This window comes from Amblyomma maculatum, chromosome 8 (genome assembly GCF_055883805.1).
Source record: "Amblyomma maculatum isolate TAMU_Amacu chromosome 8, ASM5588380v1, whole genome shotgun sequence".
In the NCBI taxonomy this organism is placed as follows: Eukaryota; Metazoa; Arthropoda; class Arachnida; order Ixodida; family Ixodidae; genus Amblyomma; species Amblyomma maculatum.
Genome location: NC_139351.1, coordinates 47,007,535 through 47,029,304, shown reverse-complemented (window position 1 = coordinate 47,029,304; position 21,770 = coordinate 47,007,535). Strand labels below are relative to the sequence as shown.

The 21,770-nt window shown below is 45.0% G+C and overlaps 1 long non-coding RNA gene across 1 annotated transcript; it reads left to right on the top strand.

The window, feature by feature from the left end:
* Positions 1 to 420: 420 nt before the first annotated feature.
* LOC146181099 (uncharacterized) lies at positions 421 to 20,827 on the top strand. The gene is made up of 3 exons (XR_014700156.1): positions 421 to 552; positions 18,427 to 18,547; positions 20,409 to 20,827. It is a non-coding gene; the product is annotated as an uncharacterized LOC146181099 (long non-coding RNA).
* The last annotated feature ends 943 nt before the right edge of the window (positions 20,828 to 21,770 follow it).

Genomic DNA, 21,770 nt, shown 5'->3' with positions numbered 1-21,770 from the left:
TAATTGTGTGTAAATTATGTCGACATTGTAATTTGGTTCCTTGCGCCAAGACACAAATGTTCTCTGCATAATGTTAGTCACGGTAGTAGCACTTGCTGGATATGGTAAATATATCGATTTCCATAATGAATATTACTGGGCAAGTTGTTTTCTGTTACAATTACTGAAAAGCAATGTATATGTTAAGGTTATCTCTATCCCGTCCATCTATTTCTGCAAGATATTGATAATAATAACAAATAAAAGAGCCCCATAACGTATTTTTTTCAATGTCTGCAGATACTGTACCCAAGAGCCTAAATTAGCTTTTTCCCATCTGGAATGAATCAGCATTGCACTCCTCGATCTGAATTTAAAGAGCTACAATTAAATAGAGCGTAACGAGGAAGTCGAATAAAAATGACCGTTTTCTAGCAGCTGGGATATCATTACTTAACAATATCATAAAAAGTACAGCTCTGGAATTTAATGAATAAAGAAAGCGCCGCAAATCACACAGCAAAGGTATAAGATGTTTCAAGACACGATGATGATTTTTGAAATCGCGTGATGGTAAGTAAAAAGTACTTTCCCCTATGTACTTAAGAAAAGCCTAACTAAATGATCCCTAAGAGATTGGAATGAATCATGAAACGATAGAAATTATAGTTTTAGATGCTAAATAAAAATACGAGAACAAGGGTACCCACAGCGATATCTCCGCAATGCTTATTGCAGATGACTAAAAGCATATGTCGAACAGTGGACATAATTGTGCCCATTTTGAATATGAGTCTGACAGAGGCTCTGAGTCATGTGCGCAACTTGAACCGAAGAACGTTCTGCGCCAAAGTTTAGTAGGGTGTTTTTCGAGGTTTGCCTTCCCTAAACATTGTTCATGAACAGCGGACACTCTTGGCCGGGCAAGATGGGTTGTGAAAAAGGAACTACCTTGCTTTGATTGTGGCGCACGAAATATAGGAACGCATAAAAAAGGCTGGTTTTTGATTTGGTGCAGTTGTTGATTTACGGAAAAATACCATGCAGTACGCTTCACTGGGGTTATGAACGCTCATACGGTCGCACACCTAGAGTGATGACTTTGTCTTCATCTTTAAGTTTTATTAGGGACACCAAGACTAAATTGGATGCGCAGTTTAACGAATACAAATAAAAGGCCACCGTAGGTGTCGCTACTACAGTGAAAAATGTCGACCCTAACATCGCAGGGAGGATGTCTGGCAGATAAAGAAATGAATATCTTCCCTATAGGGGTGTGTGATTCGCTTAGCTACAAAGTATACTACTGCAGCCTGGTGTTTCAGGTACATTTATAGGCTCATTGCAACATAATTTTTGCCAAAACTACGATTTAAAGATCATAAAGCGAGAACAAAGAAACTTAAACTTAATATCACAGACCACAGATCTAGTATTTCTTTTTGAAATACAGTCTTAACGACATTATCGGCATATTGTTCAAGCAGTAATCTCCCGGTGCAACAATTCTAATTGATCCAGACATCAAGAAAATAACAAAATAATCAAGAGATCTCTATTGATCTGCGTATTGAAGGGCTCCAATATTATTGTACGTGTCAAGTAAAGAACGCAAGAGCTAGGCTGTGAAGTCAGAAGAAATGACCGCAGTGCAACAGCCGCCTGATCTGCTTGCCTTCGAAATAGATTCGAAGGGCTTTTTGAAACCTCCAATATATATTATTGTTTGTTAACTTTTATAGGGCATGACACGAACATGATATTAATTGCATTTCCTTTCAAAGTGTGTTCTGTTTTAAAAGAGCATGACGTGGAACATCAGTATACTTCTAAAGACAATAAATTTGCCATCTGAAGACTTTTTGAACAAATTGGAGCGAGGAAGGGGCGAGAAATGTTAGTTCAAAAACATATTTTCATTTGGCGATTAACATCTACAGACAAACGGAAATTTTGCCGTTTACCTATAAGCCAAAATAACCACCAATACTGATGTGATATCTATTCAAGTGGATCCCGTTTTCATGTTACACATGTAAATTAGCATTACTGGTGCTTTTGTGAGGTAACTATCTGCGGCCATTCAGTCAAGCCACACGTTTCATCGCATGCAAAGGAGGAAGGCAATCGCCCTTGCGAACGAACGGACTTGCACTTGATAACGAACAAAAGTAATCAGCAAGGACAATTAGGACACTTACGTGTAGCAGCATGCGATGCTTCACGTTACGCTATCTCTAAATGGGGTAGCTTGTAAAGAATAAGTCGCATAATGACTTATACGTATGACCATGGCTTTTGGTGATGGCTATGGGTTATGTTTATACAAACGCTACAATTCTCAATAAGTCACTAGGTCAGTTAGTTGCCTAGAATGCAGTTATATGTAGCAGTTATAGAACTGCACATTTAAAGTCGATGAAATTCGCGGTTATCCATAAAAAAGAATTTATAAATCATGACAACAATAACAATTTGTTCAACTCAAACATAGCTTTGATGTGTTTCAGGCTGCATTTCGATAACTCAGTTTTCACAGACAGAAGCCCTAAACAAAGCAGCAGAGCTGCAGCTCTCTTCAAAGTTTTAGATCCCTACTGGCGTGTTTATAAACCATGGCGGGCTGCTTCATTTTTTTTTGTGGGAATGCTACACTCTTGAGAGAGAAGGACACTAACTCTTCTGACCTTCAAGGCATTTGTAAGGCTGGGAAAATTGCAAGCAACATGATGTGGCCCTCAAGAAATCCCCAGGGCGTTAAAGAGTTGTCAAAGCCAGTATAATTAACGAAGTGCTCACATGTAGGTACATGGTAATTTTTGATGATATTTACAGATTCATAGTTTAAAAATTTTAAGACCTTTCTTTTTGCAACACGGATGGTTTCTAGTTTCACGACGTACCTGTCATATCAGCGCTTCGGACCAATAAAACGTGATTTTCAAAGTAAAGTACTATTAGGACAGAGGAGGATAGGAGTCGGAAATGTGAGCAGTAGAAACAGTTGTGCGCGGCGAATATGCCGAATTGTTTTTCTTATTTCTAATAAAGCAATGTAAGCGGCTGATAGATCAGTGTCGGCGAGTGCGTTGTAGAAGAGTGCAACAAAGTATATTAAGTTGTTTAGAAGCCAATCTCTTTAAACCGTCTTCAAAAATACGAGTTGTCAAGCCAGGCAGACCCCGGAACGGCTTTCCATTCCCAAGTGTTTCTTCACAACACAAATCTGTCGGCTGGTTTTAAAAATAGAGTGCATTTTGAATGAACAGCGTACTTTGCCATAATATGTTTGGAATCTCTAGCAAAGTTTTAATGGTCTATGTCCGACGGTGTTGCTTCGGGAAAGAAGAAAAATATTTAGGTACGCTACGTGCGCATCTATGTTCTATTGTTCTTATTCCCATCTGGTGGCTACATATATTTCCTGGAATTTTAATAATGTTCTGTTGCTAGCGGTCCCATTTGCAGCTCAATATATTTTCTGATGTTCTAAAAGATCTTCGCCTTTCAAATTACATTTCATACTCTAATAACGTTTACAGGGTACGTGTTGACTGTTGATCTATGCCAAATGATGACAATAGAGCAATGAAGTCTGGAAAAGTGGCCAACTACCTGCAGAGTGGAAGCATGCCAATACGGTCCTCATCCCAAAACCGGGCAAGCCGCTGGGTCTACCCAACCTAAGGCCGATCTCACTCATGTCCTGCCTAGGAAAGCTAGCTCAACACGTCATCCTGAATAGACTATCGGAATACGTAGAAGTAAAGGAGTACTTCCCTTATAATATAATTGGCTTCTAGGTCTCTCAACGCAAGACGCTATGCTACGCATCAAGAAAAGTCTGTTGGATCGCCCCACACGAGCCACCAAGGCGCTACTGGGACTCGACGTGGAGCAAGCTTTTGACAAAATCCAACATCAAGCCATTCTCAAAGCCATATCTGACCACAATCTCGGAACACGCTTCTACCACTACGTCAAGGCGTTTCTGCAGGATCGAACGGCCACTATCCGGATAGGCGAACACGTCTCGGGGAGCTTTATTCTGGGCTATATGGGAACACCACAAGGCTCAGTACTTTCACCATTCTTATTTAACTTGGCGATGACAAAGCTTTATTGCGCATTGGGTGAAATTGCTGATGTGGAGCACACCATATACGCAGACGATGTTACAATCTGGAGCACTGGTGGCAGCGATGCGGAATTGGAAGCGCGCATGCAAGTAGACATCACGGTTACCGAGGCCCATCTTGCCCCAATGGGACTTCGCTGCTCTTCTAGAAAATCCGAGCTACTCATCTACCACCCCCCAAGACCAGGGCGCCCGTCCAACGACTGGCGCCGACACCACACATCATGCATAGAGGTACACGACAGAGATGGAAATCGCATACCTACGGTCGATAAAATACGAAATCTAGGATTAATCATCCAAAGCAACGGGTCCAACTGGGCGATGCTTGACAGCATCACGAACAAGATCTTAAACGCGATCCGGATGTTTCGACGCATCATGAATAGGCACTGTGGACTGAGTGTTGACAACGCTATTCAAATGGCCCATGCTTTTGTACTCTGTCACATCACATACCTGGCTGCAATGCTCAACTGGAAAAAGGAACATCAGTGAAGGCTTGAAGTACACATACGCCGAGCTTTTAAGACAGCGTTGGGGCTCCCTGATAATGCCTCCACTGAATTACTGTTACAGCTAGGAGTGCACACTACTCTTGCCGAAATCATCGAGGCACAGCACACGGCACAGATTGCACGCCTATCAAGCACCAAAGCGGGCAGAGAGATTCTCGTTAAGCTCGACCTGAGCACGATAGTAGAAAAGGACAACGTCCTGCAGTTACCTAAAGTCGAGCGAGAAGCAATCAAAGTGTCCCCCTTCCCAAGAAACGTACACCCGATCCACAATCAAGGAAGAAGGCTCGCCCGCGCCAAAGCTCTCGCTGCGGACGCAGCACAGTTTCCCGACCAGACAGCTTTCGTGGATGCAGCGTACATACCGGGAAAGCATGCCTACTCGGTAGCAGTAGTCTACGGACACAGGCGTACGCGCAACTCACTCACACTTCACCAAGACGCCAGAGGTAGCTGAACAAGCAGAGATAGCACTAGCTCTAAAAGACTCGAACTTCACAACTGTATACAACGACTCTATTGCAGCCACTCGAGCTTTCGCCAAGGGCTCGATAGACAAGACGACGCTACGCATCTTAGGCGGAAGTAACATCACCGATCACTCCATCGTAGGGTTCCCGGCACACATGGGCAGCTTAGGGGGCGGCCTGCGGAATCTCAATGAGATCGCACACGACGCGGCGCGAGGACTCAACAACCGCGTCCCTCCGGTTTCCCCTGCTACTCCACATGTCGAGTACAGAGATCAATTATTCACGTACAAAGAGCTCACTAAGCACTTTTATCTAGGCAGACGAACATTTCCCCTCCCAGATAAGAAATTAACCCGGAGCCAATCAGACACGTTACGCTTGCTTCAAACGAACTCATACCCCAACCCCTGGCGCATGAAGCACATCGACCCAGACTACGACGGACAACATGTGTGTGAATGGTGAAGTTTCAGTTTAGACTTAAACCATATGCTGTGTGGTTGTGCATCGAGCGACGCCTACGCCAAGAACAAGGAACGTTGGGACAAAGTGTTAAAAAGTGCTTCACTACATGATTAGCTTCGGGCTGTCCAGGAGGCCCGCGCGGCGGCGGAGAGCTTCGGGCTCTCTGTGCCGACGTCGTGGGAGCTGCCCTTTACACCTGGCACCTAGCCGAGTGTCCTCCAGGACCCCTACTGTGGGAAATGAAGTTGTACCAAACCAAACCAACTTCCTGGGAAGTCAGTAAACTCCTTTGAAATCTTTTCTTTACATCTATTGCTAAAGCTGCTAAACATTGATTTCACCTTCATTCGGTTTAGCAGGGCCACAGCAGAGCGGCTGGATATTGTTTACGTCAAACACTGGTATGGATCAAAAAAGAAAGATATCTAGCGTATATTACGATGTCTGCCAATGGAACTACGGCAGCTTCAAATCAACTCATTGAGGTGTCTTTAAACAGGAGGATTTTGTGCGTGAGGATACTTATTCATGTACTTGACGCAGTCCACTGATTATGCAATATTGTTTAGTAATTTGTATCAAATCTTTTTTTTGTGTGTGCTCTGAGTTCCATGCCTATTGAAGGTGGTAGTAGGTGGAGGTGATTTACCAGACATTGGTCGGTCGGCTAGTTTTGTCACCACAAGAAACCATGTGAAGACCGGATTTCTGCCAGCTTGGGCAGTACTTTTGAGATAAAAGTGGGTTTTCCAGAACATTGTAATGCCAAGAGAGGCAAGCTGCTCCTAATTCTTAAACACGCGTTCATACAGCTTCCTCATCTAATAACTTTCTACCGGTATTGCTACTGCACGTTGGACCACATACATCATATGACAACCGAAGTAAGTCAAAGAAAATCAAGTACAACCAAAAATACACCAGGCAATTCCGCCCTACATAGCTAGTTGTGTACAGTGCCAGCGGTAAGGATGCCTGCAACACGTCCACAAGGGCAGCTCTAACTTATCACACCTACTACTGCACTCTTTGAGGAGGTGCGCATCTATCATATCTCATATTGGCCCTTTCCCTGTAGTAACGAACGGATTGTGGCATGTTGTGGCCACCTTACCCAATATTCGGAAAGAGACGCATACTATCAGGTACTGCTTCCTAACTGTGCCTATATCTTCGATATCTCGTTCTGCCACACGGCCCCTCTCGAGTTGTCATCTGTGATTGGGGGCGCCAATTCGCAGCTGATGTCGCTAAAAAACTACTTAGTTTCGGTGCCTTCAATTTTCGCCGCGAAACACCGTACTATCCTAAAGCGAGTCAGTTAAACGCACCAACTGCACGCTCATCACCATATTGGCGATGTCCTCGAGTCTGATCATAAGAACTGAAATGACGTCCAACCTTTCAAGACATACAGGTATAATACTGCGGAGCATGAGACGACTAACCTCCTTTATGATCTAGTTCCCCGCATCTATTTCAATACAATCCTTCCTATCTCTCTCCACAAAGAGTCTTCTATCTCCGTCACTTTATGCCGAGCTGAAGAGGCTCGCTACTTTGATCGCTTACGCATAGTGTACTCAGGGGAGCGCTCTAATGACGGTTACGACAATAGCAGCCCTCATGTCTGCTATGTCCCCGGTGATTTAGTGTTGCTGTGGAGAAGCTCTTGTTCCACTACAGGAGCTCGTTTGTTATTATGGAATACTATAGGGACGTGAAATGCATGACAGCACGCCGATCAGAAAGTGACCGGTTCTTCGGTGAGACTATTATTCTAGGGGTATTAGGCCTTAGTATTGCAATGAGTAATATTACATTGCTTCAGGAGGTACGAAGCTACTTGAGGTATAAACATAATTCTGAGGTCTCTCAGCAGATTTCGCGGCTCCCCGTGGCGAATTTTTTTTTTTTTTTGACGAAGGCGGCAACACCGCTAGCCATAGCAGCAGGGAGGTGGCGGTGTCGGCCTTAACCGGTAACATGATTCCCGCTGAGATGACTCAACGATTCCGGCTACAGTGTAGGGAAGCGGGCTGTAGTGGGCAATGCCGCGCCAGTCAAAAGCCGGATAATTCAAAGAAAGGCTGCATAATGCAGGTCTAATCCAAATGGCCTGTTTTGCGTATTGTTCTCCAGGGCACGAGCGGACGCACTTGCAGACGTAGGTGCAACATCCGCGGCAGTTGTAACGCAGGCTAAGCCATGCATAAATCATGAAGTCACCGGCACCAGCGGTTTGTGAGTAATTGTGGAATGAATGCGGGTTTCAGAGCGCACGTCGTGGTGCAATACTGGATTAGGTGCGGTTTCCATGCTCGTTCGTGGCTAGCAGTCCAAACCCTATACCCACCCTTTGATCACGCGCTTTTCCCAGAACACGCCGATCTCGGTGGGTCGCGTCCAACACGCACTCACAAAAACGCATTTATTACTTTAATAAAAGCCAAGGCTGCTACCAACAAAACGCACTAATGAATTTGTGCCCTCCTCTAACCAGCAACGTTTTGGACGAATGTGTGCCCGCTCTGGGCCAAGGAATTAACCCCGATTCCGGACAGCGGGAGTAGGCGATAAATGTTACTACCAAATGAAGCCTTGCGGGGAAGAGCGAACCTCGTGGGGATGCATCCGCTCGCAATGAGTTCCGAATGCCGAAGCCGCGTCTTCCCAGTACGTGCGCAGTCACGAAGCCATCAGTGGCACTCGTGCTGCCTCGATGCTAGCGCCGTCTCATGAGAGTAACTTGCGCGGCATGGCAGGGGAAAGCTGACTTTATAATAAAAATACGAAATTGGCCCCACGTCCCCCAAACTTAAAGTGGCCCATCTGTCTTGAAGTAAATGATCCGGAGGTGTTTTTAAGATCTTGCGGCAGAACGTGTAACAGATGTAGCGCCGATGGCGCCCAAACAGGTTTCCGCGGCATACCGAAGATGGCGTGAAGGTACCTGTAGAGTGGCTGGCACTTCGCGTGAACAACAATGTCTGCAGGCTGGTAGACAGCGGGGCAGGGTTGAGAAATATCTGCAAGGCAGATGCAGGCAGTGTGAGATGCCAGGTAGGATAACCAACCAAGCAAGGTGCTTGTACGGCGCAGTACTAAGGACCGACATCGAGTGTACCACGTGCCCAGACAGCCCATGAGAGCGTCTTAAAAGCTGCAGGACGGGATTTTGTAATTTTTGAATGTTAGGAAGAACGCTTGCGCCTTCTCGCCTGGGCAAGCGGAGCTAGAAGTGAATGCTGACCAGCCGAACCACGGATGCCACAGATGCATGCGTATAACTGTCTACAGGTAGCTCCATCACAGCAGGTAACAAAGGTATAGTCTGCAGGCTGCGATGAAACAGCCTTTATTGTCAGGAGGGGCAACGGCATCATTATAGGCCTTGTTTCTCACGCAAAAGGTGTTAGCAAAATGTCTCGTATGCCTGTATAATGCAGTTCAATTGCAGTCCTTTGTAGAGTTTAACGAGGCTGCCCGGTGCATGCGAGGCTATGAAAAAAAGCATTCGGGTAGTAATGTGCTTCCTCACTGTAACAGCACGGCCCTGTCGGTCCTGCTTCTTCTGAGGGGGTGCAGGCAGCTACAAAAAATCTTTGATCTAAAAACGACAATGAGAAGAACCACCATCAAAATAAAGACGCTGAATTGTTGCTTGCACAGAACCGCAAGGAGACATATCTGCTCAGTAGAATGGTCCTACATGACTCACTGCATCAAGAAGATTTACCGCATCGGACGGTGTCCGAACGCTTAGTGCCGAGCCGCACAGTCAGCAAGCCCGTGGAGGCACAAGTGGCCCCAGACTGGCGGGCCTTCAGAGCCGCGATTGCCGGAGTAGCAAAAAATAGGAGATATGTGCAAAACACTCTGGCTACACACCTCGCTTTCATACACGCTTCGTGGCCGCTAGGCCTACTTCTATCCTAATGCGGATTAAGTTGTGATGAAAACATGACATCTTCTTAAAAAAGAATGAAAACATACGCTACATATATTGAAAACATGAAACCTGTGCCAGCGGATTTTATCTCACTCTGAAGAAAGCATACCGCAGTGCCTAGAGATTAAAAATCATTTCATGTCTAGCACTTGTCTTGTATGGAGAAAAAACATCCCTTGAATCGAGCAGTCATCATATATTTCACAAGCAGGCCCCACAATTGGTTGTCAGATGTGGGGTTGTAATAGTGGGGTAGGGGCGCGCTTCCCTATTATTAGCGGCGGACAGTGCGGATCGCTAGACCCATTCCTGTGATCAGTCGCATTACCGTGTGCCCGCCGACCGGAACAGAGCAACAGCACGTGCTGATACAAAAAAAACAATTATTGCTGCAGTAACAACCACGCCAGATAGTAATGAAACATAACTGCGGCGAATGTTCGCCCACTCTATGACAGGGGACAACCTCCGAGGCCATTCAGGGTGAGCAGGCGGGCGACAAGGCGCCTTGCCTCCGAGAGCGGATCCCATGGGGATGCGCTCGCTGGTTAGAGATACCGACGCCGAAGCATCCCTCTCTCTCATCCCTGCATGCACAGAGAAGTAGCCGTTGGTAGTGCTCGAACTGCCTTGATACAGGCGATAGCTCGTGACGAAGGAACTACTTAGGCGACGTCACTTTAAAACCAACTTTAAAAGGGTCAATGAGAGATCGATACCCAAAAAGGGCTGACGAACAGAAAGCAGCTGTTCGCGCCTATGAGCAAGAAAATATTGGTGGTATAAGAGCCCATCAGGAATAGTGGAATGAACGCCCTGGCGGAGGAATCCACGAGGCATCAAAATGTTCGAAAGGTGCGGAATAAACCCCACCAAAGACGGGAGTCATAGATCTTCGGACTGCACTATTGCTATGTTGGTCAAAGAAAAGGAACCGCAGGCTACAGACTAATCACAATGACTCAGCGGGTATAGAGAAGAGAGACAAAGTATCGAAGTAATTTTGTTTATTGGAAGGCGACACATAATACGAATATCATAATATTGAATACCTAATGTCCAGTGAGTGAGGCCGTCAGTCGGGCCTTTAAGAGAGGACTGCCAGCACAGGGAATGGTGGTTCCTAAAGACTTCGAATAGTCGGTCGTGCACGTAAGGCCGAACGTTCTCTATCGCCCAGAACAATGTTTCTCAAATGGGGGTCTGCAGACCCCATTAGGTCTGGAAAGCAATTTTGAGGGTTCATGCCCACAAAAAAGAAAGATCGCGCGATATCTACTACCTCGATAGACATAATTCAGCGGGGTTAAAAGCACGTAGCTTCAAAGCCGACTTTAGTTTCTCAAAGCAAAGAAGTGCGAAAGGGTTGTGAAACAGAAAGCTCGCGAATGAGAAGCACAGAGATTCTTAGACGATTATTGATGCCGGAATCGGTTGAACTGGAGCTAGGACTGCACTACTGCAAGGAGGATCTATGCTAGACGCGTCGGGTGTCGGACGACCAAATGATGTGGTATTAGGAGTGGTCAAGTCTCTTCTAGCGGCATTCATACTAGCGCCGACGCATTGCCTCTTGCCTTGGTCCTCTGGAGGCAGTAGCGATTTGGTTTATCAGTGCACGTTTTATAGGCCGGTTTAACTCCGACGCGATTTGCTCCAGGAATATTGGTAGCAGACCGTACAAGATGGTAGCTAAAAATCACCCCCTCCTCGCTTTGAACTGGTTCCCAACAGTTCTTTGTTATAAAAGAAGTCATAAACATACTCATGGCTGAGAATCATTGAACCAGAAGATGGCTGAGCATTCCTCTGTAATTGAGTTCAACTTCGCTTAGATCAATTCGAGGCTCGCGTATCCTATGACATATTCAACACACCAGAGTTTCCATTACGCTAAGATAGCACCAATACTTGCATGTGTCCCTGGCACCTGAGTAGATTGCGATGGTAAAATCGGGTACAAAACTGGGTTCGGGGAACGCAGCGATAGCACTAAGTTTATATGGGTCGTTATGCACACCTTCCTTAGATACAACATCGTCGAAAGGCTTGTGCGAAGACATTTCTTTTAATTATGTTGGAGGCCAGCTGAAGTAGGTCCTTCCAACGTGTCTTAGTCGGACGAGGTGCACAGGAAAATTCGGCGAGGGAACAATAATGTCAGACATATGTAGCACAAGCAGGATTTTACTTGAGGCGGCGCAATATGGTGTCTATCATGCGCTGAAAAGTTGCAGCTTTACGCAGTCCGAACGGCGTGACGTCAAATCCATTCTGTTTATCGGGCATCATGGAAGTATCCTTAGTAAGGTTAGCGTCGGCTATTATGACTTGCCAGTACTCGGTAAGGAGGTCTAACGATGACTGTATTTGGCGCCCTTCAAAGATCAAGTGGTCGCCATTTAAGGGCAAGTGACAGACGTCCTTTGGTTGATTTTATTACGGCGCCAATACCCCAGCCAAAAGAGGATTTAGCCTTCTGTTTTCCTGACAACACGGACGGTGGAGGTCCTGGGAATTTGAGATGGTTGATTTAAGGCACACAAGCTTCAACATGTATGTCATGTCAGTTATATGTTCGTCGATGACAAGCTGTTTGGTTGCAGCAACTTGGTACGGCCGTTGGAGCAGCATTGAGTGGGACCGGTGCCGGTCCGATGAATAATTTACATGTCTGAAACCAAGCGATGATGCACCAAGTCAGTTGAGGAAAGGATCTGATGAAGTTGGGGAGAAGCTGGGTGTGTTCAGTCTCCGTGACCTTGTCAATGCAGCTGACGAAGACGTCAACGCGGTATGGATAAGCAGATGCGGAAGTAAGCGCAGCAACCGCAGTGCATCAAGGGTCATTGTTGCTGTTGTTGCAGTCGACCATTTAGGTGAAATGCTGGACGTTTTCCAGGCAATTGTTAAGCAAAAAAGAGGAGGAGTAATTGAAAGGGTTGATGGCGACTTTTGTGCTGCAGCCAGTTTTACCAGAAAGTACGGAGGAGGGAGCCCTTCTCTCGATCCGCAGATGGCTTGAGATCAGCTTCCGTCCGGTTGGAATCCAGACTCAGTGTTACTGTGGCCGTTCTGTCACCGATCAATAAGAAACAATCATGGCGTGACGTCAGTTCAGTGCAGAGCTTCGCGGTTGGTTCCGCCGTCGCGCTCTCCCCTTTCCTATCGTCCCTCTCACCTGAGGATGCTCCTGCCGGTCTCTCAGCGCTACATAACAGGAGACAGGGTGCGGATAAACTGATGCGTGCACATCGGGGGCCTCTGACTGCATTCACATGTCGGTTCTCTGCTTGTGAAATCACAGGACAAAAATCGCGCTGCGGCATCACCGACTCTACCAAACATTTTCCTTACAGTCGCAGTATGTGAAACGGCTCTTAGCAATATAGGCAGGGGTCTCAGCATTGATGAGAAAAAGCGCTACTGCAGCACTAGTATCGCCGATGACGGATTAACATGCCGATAAAAAATCCCAGTCCAAGAACACGTCGTGAAAGCATGGCGAAATTGCAGTAATTCATTTGCATAGAGAGCACGCTCAAAAGTAACATTAGCAGTCTAGACTGCCTCAGGCTCGATGGGCGGTGAATTAGCGACACGAAGCAAGAAAACATACAGCGGTCTCGTAACCTTGCGCTGGATGTTCGGTTTCGTCAACAGCGGATACGACGCGGCGGAAGATGCATCACATACCCAGCGAAGTCGCAGGCGCAGCATACAGGCAGGTTTTCTTCGCCATGGTCGAAACTTTGGGGCGTTGCTGGACAGCAAAAGCGGAGATCACCTGAGCGGGAGCTCGAAAACGAGCACTGTCTATGGCTTGGGTGGAGTTTCCGCGTAAGTAAGCGGCGCAGCAGCGGCAGGCGGCCGGTAGACTAATTGTATGCCCTCGGGCACTTGCTCCAAGATCATGGGCTGGATGTTCTATGCCAGATATGATGGCGGGGTTTGGGCAGAGGGAAGCGGCGACAGCTGCAGGCGGCCTCCTCACAGGTAAGCTGCTTCGTGTGGACGACTACCAGACTGCTGCCTTTAGCCGTCATGGCGAGGCTGGTGAGTCTCGGCGAACAGGAGTGAAGACACGTTGTCTGCGCAGGTCGTCATAGCACTAACACACTTTGTTAATTTTGCTGATGGGTGTGGGCTCGCAGCAACAAGCATGTAGAATTCATCGTTCATTTTCCAAAACTGCGCAAATAAAACAAGGACAGAGCGCAAAACACAGGAACACATATAAAGCTCTAATAAAACAGGAACAGAACGAGAAACAGATTAAAAAACACATAGTGCAGTATGCTTTAGGTGTGTTTCTGTGTTTTGAGCTCTGTTCTTGTTTTATTCGCGAAGTTTTGGAAAATGAATTATTTACACCAGCTAGCCCACCAGAAGACACTTCTGAGTTCATCGTTCTCAATGCGCATGAGTTCAATCTTGATGCGGTCAGCGTTTGTCATGGACACATTGATGCGCCTGCATAGGTCGAGGATGTCTTGCATGTAACTCGTGATGCTTCAGCTACCTGCTGGGAGCGGCCGCGAAGACGCTGCTCAGCGCAAACTTCGCACATGGCTGGACAGCAGACGATGTCGATGGATGTATTAAGGGGCCATGTGGTGAGGTCCGATTTGTGGTTTTTGAACCAGCGGTTGGAAACACCAGTCAAGCAGACCATCGCATTCGTGAGCTTCATGCTGTTGTCCCGGCCGTTTTAAGCGTTCAACCGGTCACAGAAGGACAGCCAGCCTCCACATCGTGTTGATTCGTACCACTGAAAATGGCAGGATCCCTTTGCCGATGGTCATCATGGTAGGTGGTTGGGGTCGGGGAAGTATCGGCTGGTTGGGAGATATTGGACGCCCATTGGCAACAAGCCTTATCTGCGCAACTCCAGAATTGGTCCCCGGACCTGCTCTAAGATTGCCCCTCCCCCCTCCGGGTCCCCGAACATGCTCCAAAACCTGCGCCAAGAGCCTCTCGGCAAATTCCTGGTGATAGCTGGCCGAGAGTATACGGCGCAAACAGGAGGACCCGCCGGGCACGAACGCCCATCTTCTGGTTTCCGACAGCGATGCAACCAGTAAATACTGCATGATCTCTCTGCCTCTTGCGGCAGATGCCGTGGTATGTCTTGTCCTAAAACGCAGCATGCACAAGAGTTTGCAGCCTCCATTCTTGGAGCGGGGAAATCTCTGCAGGAATTGAACCAAATTTCCCGAGTCAGAAGCCTTTCTTTGGCAGTCTTCTCGTTCTAAGCAAAACCTTTGTGTTGTATAGCTAGACGGGTAGCTATGCATTATTTGCAAGGGCAAAAATTAGCTTTTCAATGTCAACGCTTTGCCTTCCCGGTCACTGTCCTTCTTTTCTCTCCTCTGGTCGCTACCCAGAACGCTGAATCCATAGAGCCGGAATGCCGCCAGGGCGGAAGGCTTCCCCAGTCATATAGCCACAATGCCCTTCTATTGCATGACAAACCCTTGGGATAAGGGACGATAGTAAGTTCGCGGCTTAGAATGCAAGCTCGGACGCAATCGCCTTGTGGTAGAGCATTCGGGAGGTACCAGGTTCGATCCCTGATGCCGCTGGTATCCACCGGCTTTCAATGGTAACAAGCTTTCCCCCGGCCTGGTGCTCGGCTCTATGGGGTGAAATGCTTGGGCTAGGGGTCATAGGTCACAAATATTTGCGCCGATTGGAGAGAAAAAAAAGGGCCACATAAAAGGGCGGAACAGATCACGTGTCACTGCCAAGGGAAAGGGTCATAGGTTCCACATAGTTGCGCCGATGGGTTTGTAATCCGTTCCGCCATCGATCAAAAATCAGTCCGCCTCGCGCGGCAGAAGCCTATTATGTGGCCCTTTTTCCGAAGCATTTCACTCCAGAACAGCCAAGCACCAGGTCGGGGAAAACCTTGCATTTATTAGAAACCGGTGAGTACCCGGCACCGGGGATCGAATCAGGTATCTCCCGAATGCGAGGCGGATGCTCTACCACAAGGCCACAGATTCGGTGAACCGCGGTGAAGGGTAAACATCGCTACGCCTGACATGAAATAGGATTGCTTGCAAAGGTAATATGCTGCCTTTACCACGAGGTGGGAGGAGAAGCAGCCCGAACAAATTAACCTGTATGCATTGGTTTTGCGAAACTATTTTAGTTTCTGGTGCACGGATGAAAGAGAATCGGTGCACGGATGGCCATTCTCGATGCGGGCTAGGTGTTATCACATGGCTTCCGACAACGCTGAATACAGGAGCTAAGCGCATTTCATTCTTAAAGCATGGGGCAATCAACCGGAGTAAGGCAGTCGATGAGAGAAACTGTACTCCTTTTTAATTCTAGCTATGATTTAGTCAACGGTACTTATAGATGTCTCTAAATTCTTTATGTTCTGTACAATCTTATCGCCCCTATTCCTGCGCGTCAATATATACTAGACCTTCTCTTTCATCCTATCCTCTCTCTCTCTCTCCTGCCTATTGCGTTTCATCTCTCTCCTAAACTTGGAGATGATTTCACTATTGCCCACTTCGCTCCCTGCTAACTGTGATATGTAGAGAGGCATAAAACAGACCAGACGGTTTTCGTCTTCGTGCCATTGTTATGCATTAGCGTTACTACGCCTAATTACCCTTTAAGTGAAAAAAAGTGCAAGGAGGTTCGAAGAATTTATTGCCGTTTGCTACTCATTCCAGTGGGGATCTGAAGTAACTAAAATTTTATGCTCCTTTAAAGGTTTGTTCTCCTTAAAGTGGCTTAACTGAAGGAAAATTTACAAAAGTACACTTCTCACACGCAACCTCAAAACAGGGATTCAGCGTTATACAAGGCGACGATAACCGTTTTCGAATACCTTTGTACATATAAAATTGTTGATCTGAAATTCAGATAAAGTTGAAAAAAAAAACGTGTAGTTACAATAGCTAGAGGCCCCGTTCCATAGAAAATTTGAATTTGTCGGCGGCAGTGTTTACGAAGTGGGCGAAAAACACGGCCATGGCTTTTACAGAAGACAGTTGATAGGTAACTTAATTGGACGCGGATTGGTTGGAGGTTCGTATAATATCACGATATCATATGATACCCTAAGACTTACAGACTATGCTTCTTTCTTTGAGATGAGAAGTGCAGATAAGAATCAACCCTGATTCCAGCGTTAGTCTTAAGTTTCATAGGGAAGTTTGTACTTGAGGTTAAAATGGAGCCTTTTATCTGTGACGTGTGGTCTATCTTATAATATTTATCTATCCTATAATATCCTACCTTATAATATAATATCCTATCCTAAAATATATTATAACACTATAACATGATAGTGAGTACGCATTGTGATATTAGACGAAAATAATAAGAGATAATTGATTGCCCGAGCCGTAAACTTTATTAGCACCAACACGGGCTCGAGAGGGAAGCCGCAGATGGTATAACGACTAAGACAGGTGAGTACTATCTTTAAAGGGGCAGATTAAGTTTTACCCAACATTCCTTTTAGTTTTCAATAGGTGCTTTCTGTGCAACAATTACATGCTGTGCATGGTGGCACACAATAAAAAATTATTGCAATGAATAAGAAGGTTTGCGAACTTCGATAAGCAGTTTTTGCGCATCATTTAGTTTGATGTCTATTTATGGAAGCAAGGAATGGTAATGAGAATACTGCACGTTCTATCTGAAAAGAATCACTTTTCTTTGAAAGTAAGCAACGCACCTAATGAAACAATAAAATACGAAGTTTTCGGTGAATAAAAAAACCCATGCCCAAAAATATCGAAGGCTACTCAATAACCAATATATCTGATGAAAACTTAAGAGGTTTTATTTTAAGCTGCTGTACGAAATGTAAGCCTTTAAACTCAGTTGTGTTCTGGGATTCGAAAAGCGTTTACATAGAGAGAATACCTGCAGGGAATGAAGAAAAAACGTTTAGGATTGTGGCCAACGCTCATTGTGGACAGGCAGTTTTTTTCTCACGTCATTTTCTCTTTCAAGGTCTAAATCTATTATGTTTCAAAGCTGAAATCGTTACGTAATAACCTTCCCTATCCATACTTACTACAAATTAAATAAGAAAGAGTTTCCTTACACAACATACGCTTCCCAAGACGATTCATTGTTCGTGAAAATAGCTTTTTATACTGGCTTAACCACAAGATATAAAAGCTTTCGAGGGACATCAGTGCTTTGTTAGCTTAGAAAAACACTTCTAAAAAACCACTTCATTTGGAGCTATCTCCATGATGACGCATTGCGTGTCTACTAAGCGAGAGGAAGACATAGGCTGTACCTTACTTTCAAAAATGAAGAAAAAACGGCTTAAATAATAGCTTGCAAGCGAGCATGTCGTCCAGTTCGTTTTCGAGACCATCTACAAGATTAGAAAAAAAAACCTTCTTCCCGATACAATTATTAGTATCTTTAAACTTTCTCCTGCCGGAATTAAGCAAAGGAAAAATACGAATTTCTCTACTAGGAGACTATCAGATGAGCTGCGTTGCTTTCAATTAGCTATAATTCATTTTTTGGACATGCTATTTTTAGGTCTCAGCACTGGAACATGTAGCCCACATGAAGGACAGCTGCCAGCAGAAATGCTAACAATACATTTTACTACGATATTGGACGATATTTAAATGTGAATATATATTCTTATGTATAACAGCCACGTAAATGCTCGTGCTCTTCACAATATATATAATAATGGGGGTTTACGTTTGTTTAAACGCCGCGGATATGAGAGGCAGATTACACACTAAAAGGTCACCTGGAGTGCACCTACTATTTTAGGTAAAACGCTTTGCCTGCCTGAAGTGGCAGTTCTTGCATGTCTACCACTGAAGTAATTTGCTATTTCACATTCAATTGAGTTTGCTAACAACCAACATGTATACTGTCTTGTTTCAGTGCAATCCATCAAAAAATCTGCATTGCTCAGACGGGTGTTTTTGCATTGAATACAAAAATCAACCCGGACAATGCTGGAACATTTCGGACTACGGCAACTTCCGTTTTGGCTGAACCTCAAGTACGACTGATCTTCATTTGGCTCTTACTCTAAAATGGAACGTCAAAATTTACTTAGTGATGTATTTTTAATTTTGTTATAGAGTTACAAAAAAATGAAGAGCTATACTGTTCATGTATTGCGAATATCCCAAGCGTACTGCCGCAAAGGTAATAGAACCCGAGCCCAGCACGAATGATATATCTCGATTATTTGGGTTTAAATTTACTTTCTTGAGCTTAGGACGAGATTCCTATGCACTGGGAATTTCGGAATATTAATGTTACAGTGAATTCTATGTATTTTGTACTGACATGTTGCCCGTGTTGAAGCTACCGTATTTATTGGTATAACTGGTGCACGTTTGGCGATCACGTAACAGTTACGTTACTTAATTAACTTGTGCCGGCATACATCTGTTCACAGAAATACAACTATGTTCGCGCATGCACTAGCGAATGTGTTCCACTACAAGCACCCTGTTCACCGCTCACTCTTCACTTTGTTTTAGTTCGTAATTGTACATCAACTGCGGCAGAGCTCGTGACCATCACGAAGAGGCACGCCACATAATTCCATTATCGTGTCGATGGTGGGACATATTCGACGATAGAAAACCTTCTATAGAAATTTTAGAGACGTCTTTTACGCGACACTAACTACCAGATTCTAACATTAGACACCACTGAGCTTAATAAGTTCCTAAGCTCGTAAATGAATCCACATCACAATGCTTGAGGAAATCATTGAACAATGCGGCCTTGGTGGAAATGACGGAGACGATGGCCTCCAAACAGTTGTCCTCTAGACAGTGCACCATTTGTATTCTTTAGAAATTTGTGAGAAATATGCGACAGCGGCTTACTATACCCATCTAGAAGACCGACACATCTACATTTAAGGGCTAGAGACCCGGATATAACATTTTTGTTCGCCGTGCAGTCGCGTTTACTCATGTCCGCGTGTTGCGTAGATTACATTTCGGCGCTGACCAGAATGTTACATTTGTGACATAACTGAGACTGGAACATGTACTGATGGTGTGTGCCTAGTGTCCAGCATGTGTACGCAAAAGGTCTGATTAACGCAGCAGACCATTAAAGAATTACCAACTGCCAAAGCGCGTGGTCGAAGAGTTCGAAAGGTCTCCAGGCAGTGGCCGTATTTTCACGCTTTGTGAGTGAAGAAATTCTGGTTTCTGGAGGTACATTAGTGGGTACGCTGATGATATAAGCTCGGAAAATACGGTGATATATTGAGGAAAAAACAGGGCTGATCAGATAAATGCGCAAAGGAAAACTACCACTTGTACCGCATTTTTTATGCTAAAACCGAGACGGACGAAGAAAACAAGATATGGCAAAACACTATTTGGAGAAAAAGTGAAAACCTAGCATTGAAGCACACTTGTCCTCTAAAGGCGATGCTGACATGCATAAAACTGCAGAATGGACATATATAATGTCGTAAAACTCCGTCATGTAGTACGTGCTTCTGCCTGTTCATCGTTGTTGTGCTATTCGTTGTAATGTACCCGAGTTTATAACCTTTTGCCACACTCCTAAATATTATCTGCGTAAACCTTTATAATTCCTTCTTTTTTTTTCAGTATGTGAAAACGCTTCTGGCGATATTAGTCACCACGGACAAATGTAGGCGCATTATAAGGCGCAACCACAATGAAAAGCACAATTGGGGTCCGAACTGTAGTTTTATCACTAGGAAAGGCTCAACGTACTTTAAAAGTGTGGTGTTAATAGCTATATAACACACTCCTCAATTTGTTTGGTAGCAATTCCTCCTCCGTCGAGAGGTACGTTGTTTTATCTGTCAGCACTCTGTTTTTTCTTCATAGTCCTAAAGCTATAACATTATTTTTCAGGTGCAGCGCTGTCGGACAGACTCATGGCTCGACCGGAAAAGGGCCCGTGTCCTCTCTGGTCTATTGTGTTACTATATATCAAAGCAGTGAGCTCGCCGCTCTGGCTGCAGGTTGCACCGTCACATCCCAATTGGCTTACACGGACTAAGGAATCAGCGCTGAAATATGGACCTTCCTTGCTTTGATGTGGCCGCATATCTCAAGCATCGATTGAGAGCAGCACAACATGGGGTGTGAGCGCGATAGGCACGTGGCATTTTTGTATTCGGCGGGCTTTGGTTTGAGCGAAGGAAAAGATATACACGATATTTCCCTTCTTTCAAATACTCTAACATGGGTTTCCGAAGGTGCTCTGCAATTTTTAAAGTCCTATTCTGTAAAGTCAATACTTAAATAATAAAAATTGACTTTTTTATGTAGCCATTTTTATGCAAGAAATTGTCTATAATGTTCAAGGTGGATGTATGCTCTATACAAAAGTTTTCTTCCCCCTGCCGCCAATATAAAACTTTTATTCCTTGTTTATTGAGCTGTTTAGTTGTACACGGACAAAGGAACTGGGCAAACGCTGGAGGGAACGAAGAAGCCCATTGAACTCGATATAAAGGTAAGAAGTGCTTGGGACTGGGCTAGTTGGAACATATTCTCATAAATGCTGCACTGCATGCTTAGTTGTATACGGATAAAGTAACTGGACAAAGCGTTTGTCCAGTTCCTTTGTCCGTGTAAAACTAAAGAGCGCAGCATTTATGAGAAGATGTTCCAACTAGCCAAGTCCCAAGTACTTCTTAAGTTTATTGAATACCTGCATCGTCCCTCGGGCATTAACCCCGTCAGGGTTAAATAAATAAAAAAATTATGTTCCCAAATTTCCAAATTTATTTTTATTACGTAAAATGTTTGAGTAATGTGTTTTACATAAAAAAATCACAAAAACAATTTCTGGCGGATAATTATATATTATTAGTCATTACCTGCCCTCTTGTGCAATACTCCATACCTTACACCTTCGAGGAGCGTTGAGAAATCAAAAAAAATAAATTCTTGAAAGTACAGATAGTGCGAAGTGGCTTAGAATTGCCGTGCAAAAGATGCAGCATTGCTCCTACATGCATTCAAACTAGATGAGAACACTATCCGTGTTGTAGCGTTCGAAGCATGGCACTGCGCAGAGGGCCTTCTCGCGCCACCAGGTCTATCCGGCACCATTCACGGGAGCTCGCCATCGTGTCATCGCTACTGTCTTCTGCTTCTGACTCGCTGTCGGTAAAAATGTCATCACTATCCTCTTTACTTGAAGAACAAAAACGACATCATCATCACTTGCGCTATCATCCGACGCAGAATAATCTCCCGCACCTG